The following is a 6982-nucleotide window of genomic DNA, read 5'->3' as shown; positions in this document are numbered from 1 at the left end:
GGGAGGTGATGTATCTTTATCAGAAAGTGGTTCAGAATAAAAAGACGATGTAGAACTCTCCCCCTGCAATGGAACGTTCGTATCTTGTGGTCTAGATTGCTCCCCCTGAAAACTTGCATCAGAATCAGAATTCTCCCCCTGGAATGTAGTATTCGTGTCTTGAGGGGCGTTCGCACTTGGAGGCTGTTTGTGCATATCGTTCTCGGCGTCATCAATTATTTTCTTCAATTCATCCTCTTTGTTGTCAGCTGCTTTTGTTTTGGATGAAATGGCCTTCTCTGGCTCATCAAAGAGTAATGTGAATTCCTCATAAAGGTTGGAGAGAGGAATTGTAGCTGGACTTGTTTTCGAAAACATCTCATTTGATTGACTTTCATTCGACTGAATCCTCTTCAAGTAATTGTCATTGAACGTGACATAGTAAGTTTCCTCCATCTTCTTGGATCGTTTGTTGAGAACCCTATAAGTCTTGGAGGTCAACAAATATCCCAAAAATATACCCTCGTCAGCTTTCGCATCGAATTTGTTTCGTTGTTCCTTGGAGTTGAAGATGAAACAACTGGAGCCAAATACATGAAAAAACTTAACGTTAGGTTTGAGATTATATATTATTTCATAAGGAGTGATGGAAAATCGCTTATTCAGGATAGATCTGTTTTGGGTGAAGCAAGCGGTCGCAATCGTATACGCCCAGAAATAGAGAGGCAAACATGCGAAATATAGCATGGTTCTCGCAGCTTCGCACAAGGAGCGGTTTCGCCTTTCAACTACACCGTTCTGTTGTGGAGTATAAGGAGCAAAACAATTATGCGAGACTCCCTTCTCAGAAAGGAATTCTTCAAATGCTTTGTTTTTGCATTCCAAACCATTGTCACTGTGAACATTGCGAACCAACTTTCGCAGTTGAAGCTCGATTTGCTTTATGAAATCCTTGAGTTTTGGTGTTGCCTCAGATTTCTGTTTAAGAAAGTACACCCAAGTGAAACGTGAAAAATCATCAACTATTACAAGAATATACTTACTACCACCAACACTTTCAACTGCAGAAGGGCCACAAAGGTCGATATGTAGAAGTTCTAGTAGTTCAATGAATTTCATGTTTACTATCGTTGGATGAATTTTCCTACTTTGCTTCCCCATTTCACAAGCTGCACCATAAATGATCCTTATCAAATTTAAGGAGAGGAAGTCCTCGCACATGATCACCAAGAACAAGCTTGTTGATGTCTTTGAAGTTGAGATGCGAAAGTCTTCTATGCCATAGCCAGCTATCATCTGAGTGAGCTTTCGTGAGTAAGCAAATGATAGGTTTCCCTCGTATTGGATTCAGATTTAACGGATACATTTCGCCTTTGCGCTTCGACTTTAGAAGGACTACTTTGGTCTTCTTTTCTATGATTTCAGACCCTTCATCATCAAATGAAACCTTAAGCCCGTTCCCACAACCAACTGTGAAACACTTATGAGGCTGTGTTGCAAGCCTTCTACAAACGCCACCATACGAATCGAAAAATCTCCATTCGTTATCATCCCATAAACTTTAATCCTTCTAAAAGAGTTATTTACATATTTAAAATTTCCACCATCTTTGAGAGCCTGAAACTCTCGTAACTCCTCCTTCCTCCCAGTCATATGACGTGAGCAACCACTATCGATATACCATTCAGAGCCAAACTGCTCGTCACGTATTACATGTGAAAATCAAGTAGATTTAGGAACCCAAAGTTGCTTGGGTCCTTTTGAGCCTTTTACAAAAAGGGGAAAATTAATTGCAAGATTAACCATATAAGTACGTTTAACTAATGTGGTCCTATCTTTCTTTGTTATGGTGAAAACTTTTATCCTATTATCTTTTACGTTCGTTTCTTTTGGAAATGATTGTTTTTGTGTATTTTTGATTTGATTCTTTACGAACTCTTTTTCAACTTTCTTTGAGTTAGTAGTCGATTCCTTGGTTGGAACTTCATGATTCGATACTAACTTTGCTTTTCCTTTAACGTCTTTGGATGAAGCTTTTGTGGGTTGAGAATAATGAGGTTTTGGTTTCTCCACAGGCTTCTTTGAAAAGACAGGTTTTTAATCAACTTTCTGTTTGGATTCCTGTGGACTGCGAAAGTGACAACGTGAAGATTGTGTGGGGTTTGCCTGCGAAGGAGCTTTTGCATTTCGATGGGAAGATTTTTCATTGCAAACATAGTTGGGATTTTGGGATTGCCAAAACTGCTTCCTTTCATTGAGATTTCTTTGATATGTCACATTCCTTTGTCGTTTTTGAGTTGCAAGTTGTGCTGAGGATTTGTGGATGTTTGCCTTAGGTTTCTACTTTCTTATATGAGATTCGTTCTTCACTGATGTAGGTTCGCTTTGAATGTCCTTGGATCCACTTGGACTTCCTTTCTCATAGCTTGAGCGATTGTTCAGTGGTACTGCCACAAATGTTCCTTTTACTCTCCAACAGGTCTTTTATGACAAACCTATGGTTTCGTCTGCATTGTCTATTGGAGTAGACCAGAAGTACTCATCACATCCATCCTTGTTGTCATCATCTACGAGGGATGTTAATTAAACTATTTGGTTTTTATCCAGGCCTTTAGTAGCAAATACTTGGTTAGGGATGGTTTGCACTTTGGGAAAAACCGTTGCTTTAGCTTTTAAAATTTCAGGTTTATTTTGAGAAATACGTGCGAACTCAACTGAGTTTTCAGAAATTAAAGCTTTCGCAGGTTTAGTTTAATTTTTCACAAATTCTGAGCAATCAACCTCATCCTCTATAGATATTTCGCTCATATCACTGTCCTCATCGAATTCATATGTATTTTCAACATTGATTTTATTATCTGAACTCAATTTGGCACTAAATGAGTCGAACCTTTGTATAGTATCAAATTTTATTTGCTTTTGTCATTTTCATCCACCAGTTGTTTTAACATTTTTTTATGGTCTTTGGACTTAATGTATGATTGAATTCTTTCCAGTCCTACCCAGTAAGCATCAGAAGTTTCGTCAGACGAAACGATGGATTCACATTTATAACAATCGACGTCAATTTTGTCTTCCTTTAATTCAAGAAATGGTAAGATCATCTTGTGAATTTTCTTACCAATCTCACAATCAAGGTGCAACTAAGTAATATTGAAATAAAGCCTTTTAGCAATCAAACAGAAAATGTTACGTTGTTTCAAAAGCATTAAATTATCTCCTTGCAAATAAATCAATTGATCCCTAGACTTAGACAAATGCGACTCGATCTTCTCTATCAATATGCGCCTCTCATCACTTTTCGACGAAACCCTGCTGATTTGATCAGTTAGGTTAGTGTTTGTCAAACGAGCTCTTTTTAAACTATCGCTAATGCTTAAAAAGGTGAATTTTAAGTCATTTAATTCAGTTTCATATTTAGACACATGTATATTTAGAGATTAAAGAATAATATTTACCTTACTTATCATCTGTTCGCATTCATTGATCTGTTCAGGAACTGGCCTTGTTGTGAAACAACTATCATGTCCTCTTCGACCATCAGTGGCATAGCCCTGAATCTGTGACCCCTCATTGGTTACCATCAAGCATCTTCCTCTGAACTGCGAACTCTCTTCATACGCAACGAATGCCTTCCCATGCGTAGGCCTACGAACCTCGTCATCTTCATAATCAGTGGACCAAACTTCCACTCCTCCAAACTTATTCTCATCATCATTTTCCTGCACAATTAAAGCAGGCATAGATTTATCAGTATTCTTTTTCTTCTTGATCTCTTCGAGCTTTCGCATGTAGTAAGCTTCATCATCTTCTCCTTCTTTCTTCTCGTTCAACCTTCGCAGCATGCATTCCTTGGCCAGGTGGTTTTTACCATGACAGTAGTTGCAGTCGTATCTAGATTCACCTACGAGCTTCTTCTCTTTCTTGTCTTCCTCCTTTTAAGAACGTTTGCACTTTCCTCTTTTACCTTCTCAAAACTATAGCTACCCTGCCAATTTCTGTTCTTGTTGGATGGAAACTTCTTCTTTGTGAACCGCTTTGGATTTGACACCATTAAGGCATATTCTACATTTGTAAGCTCACATTCTGAAAGATCGGACTTAGAACCTTCTTCTACAACTTTCTTTCCCTTCGCAACTAGGGCCAGAGATCCCATTCCTGATACAACTTTCACTTCTTTTGTTATCTCATTTTCATGTGCCTTCAGCATTCCAACTAGCTTTGCTAAAGTATAATTTTTGAACTGCTCATGCGCCTTGACCGTTGAAACTACTGCCTTCCACTCAGATCGCAGCCTGTTCATAATTGTTAATTTTTGTTCAGTTACTTCACGTCCAATACCATGTTTCATCATCTTACTGAGAAGATGATTGTGGCGATTGAATGTTTTACTTAGACTTCCGTCAGGCTTTTGTGTGAAGGCACCAAACTCAGAAAGTAGGAGTGTCCGAGTGGAGTATTAATGATCTGGATCAGTGGAGTAAAGTTCCATGAGCCTATCCCAGATAGCTTTTGCAGTATCACACAAACTAACTAGACGAAAGGTATCGGAGGGCAAAGCAAATTGAATGATCCTCATTGCCTTAACATTGCTGATCAGTTTTTCCATTTCATCTTGTGGAACATCCTTCACATCGAGAAGTAGTTTGTTATAATTAGATTGAGTCTTAATGACTCTTTTGGTTCCAGTGTGAGCAAAAGCACCTAGAGTAATACCATCCCATATAAGATAGCCACTGTCCTCCAAACCAAGAACATAATCTTCAAAGTGAAGCACCCATACTTCATATTCATTGGGAAAGAGAATGGGGATCCTTGTTATTGATCCAATGATGGTAGAAAGATTTATGGAGTTGATGTGAGAATCGTCGTGCTGCATGATGATATTTTCTTTGAAACCTGTTAAGAATCAGATGTGTAAACACAAATATTTTTAGGGTAATATTAAGATGACTGAATACCGTCACGGTAACTTATAATGACGACTGAACAAGATCCTATATTAACGAAAACCCTAATAACTCTGTAAACAAAAGAGATACGTATAGATTACACAGTCTCATGCTCTGATACCAATTGTTAGGATGAAAATCCTTGATAGATCGTTTAGATTCAAACAGATTAAAATAAGAACACAACGATGATTCAAAAAATGTGGAATGATTCAAATGTCACGCCTCAGAAGAACTCGATCAAGAATTGCTACTGTAGATGTGTGATTAGGGTACAAGATAATATTAGAATTACTAAAATACGATGCATGCATGCATATTAAATACTCTAACCCTAGTGAATAAATACGGGAGGACAGGTCCAACCCGTTTACAAAACAGACTATACATAAGGCCCAATGATGCAACATAATTATCCTAACACTTTTGCTACATGATCTCGTAGAATCTTAATTCTTTTGGTTGATTGGAAAGGATTGTCCCCGGTCCTTCTGTTGTGCTAAATTTCACTACTCCGTGTACGGTGGACTTTATTGCTTCAAACCTGAACATAGTTGTTCATCCCAGTATGATGTTGTGGTTTGCTGAGTTCCTATGACGACGAAGTCGATGAGAGCCGTCTTCCGCCTCGTTTTTTTGTGGCTGGTTAGTGCGAATGGTAGGTGGATCTTACCCAGGGGCCATAGTCCATGCCACGTAAATCTTGTAAGCTGTCCCGTAGCAGGCTTGAGGCCTTCCTTGCATCTGTCCGGAAGGAGGCAGAAACAATGTTGGTAGAAGATGTCCAATGAGCTGCCCGTGTGCACACACACACACACGACAGACGATGGTATCTCTTATATAACATTGGATTATCAACGGGTTGTTCCCTTGCCATCCTGCGGGGCATGGGTCCGTCATCGAGAAGGTTATGCCTTGCATGGATCTTGTGATGTTATCCACTCCACTGTTATCCCTAGCATTCCCCTCTTGTCCCGTATGGTCAGGATTTCCTGGGGACGTTCATTCGTTTTCCTGTCGAATTTAGCACGAAGGCTCTGTGCTATTTCTATCAAGTTGCCTTTTAGTTGTTTCTACTCCATTTCTTGCTTTAGCACTGAGCATTTGATAGTATCATGAGTCTTGCCTTTATGGTATTCGTAGTAGCGTCCTTTCACCCCTTCCCCGCATGTCTGTCGGAGACAACATAGATGTCTAGTCGTTGTCCTCTTCTTTCTTCTTCCGTGTCCAAACTGTCTACTTCCTACCTTGCTCTCTTGGTGGTAGGTAGGCTGGTGATATTGTTTTATGGTTGGGGCGGTCATGGCGTTGAGGTATGCTTATTTTTGCTGCCTCTCCTTCCTCATGTCTCAGGTAGTGTTCTACCTTCTCTTTCAACACGACTCGCATAAGGGTTTCTTTCCCATGAGATTCTGAGATAGGGGTCCGGGAGGAAGGCCCCATGTGAAAGCTCCTGCTATTAGCCCTTCATCATGCCCTGGAACATCCAGGGTGGCATTGGTGAATCTGGCGAAGTATTCTCTCACCATCTATCCCTCCTTTTATTTAAAGCCGATATTGTAGTGCGAGTCTCCCTTGTACTTCCTTAGCTGCATGAAGTTCGTCAAGAAAAAATCCTTCACCTGGCCAAAGTTGTAGACACTTCCTCGGCAGAGCGTCTTAAACCACGTTCGTGCGTTGCCATCTAAAGTTGTTGGGAAATATGTGCACCAGAACCGCTCGTCCAACTTTAGCGAGGTCATGGTCCACTTGTATGGATCGATATGGCTTTTTGGTTCTGTAGTCCCATTGTAGGTTTTGAGGTGTGGTAACTTTTCAGTATTGATATTTCGTAGTCTAAGAGCTCTTTCGTGAAAGGATATGTCACACTTCTAGACAAGCAATCTTGATTTGGGTTCTGAAGGATGTGATTGAGGTGAAACTGTTGAGTGGTGAGGTATGGTTGCACCAACATGTTGTTGTATGTTGAGTGTGTTGGATTAGTGTCTAAGTCCATAAGTATATTTGGTATGTACTTGACCCGGTTGAGCATGATCCTTTTGGGTTGCCTT

This window comes from Lactuca virosa, chromosome 3 (assembly GCF_052849685.1).
Source record: "Lactuca virosa cultivar CGN04683 chromosome 3, Lactuca_virosa_CGN04683_v6, whole genome shotgun sequence".
NCBI lineage: Eukaryota > Viridiplantae > Streptophyta > Magnoliopsida > Asterales > Asteraceae > Lactuca > Lactuca virosa.
Note: the sequence above shows the minus strand (reverse complement) of the source record.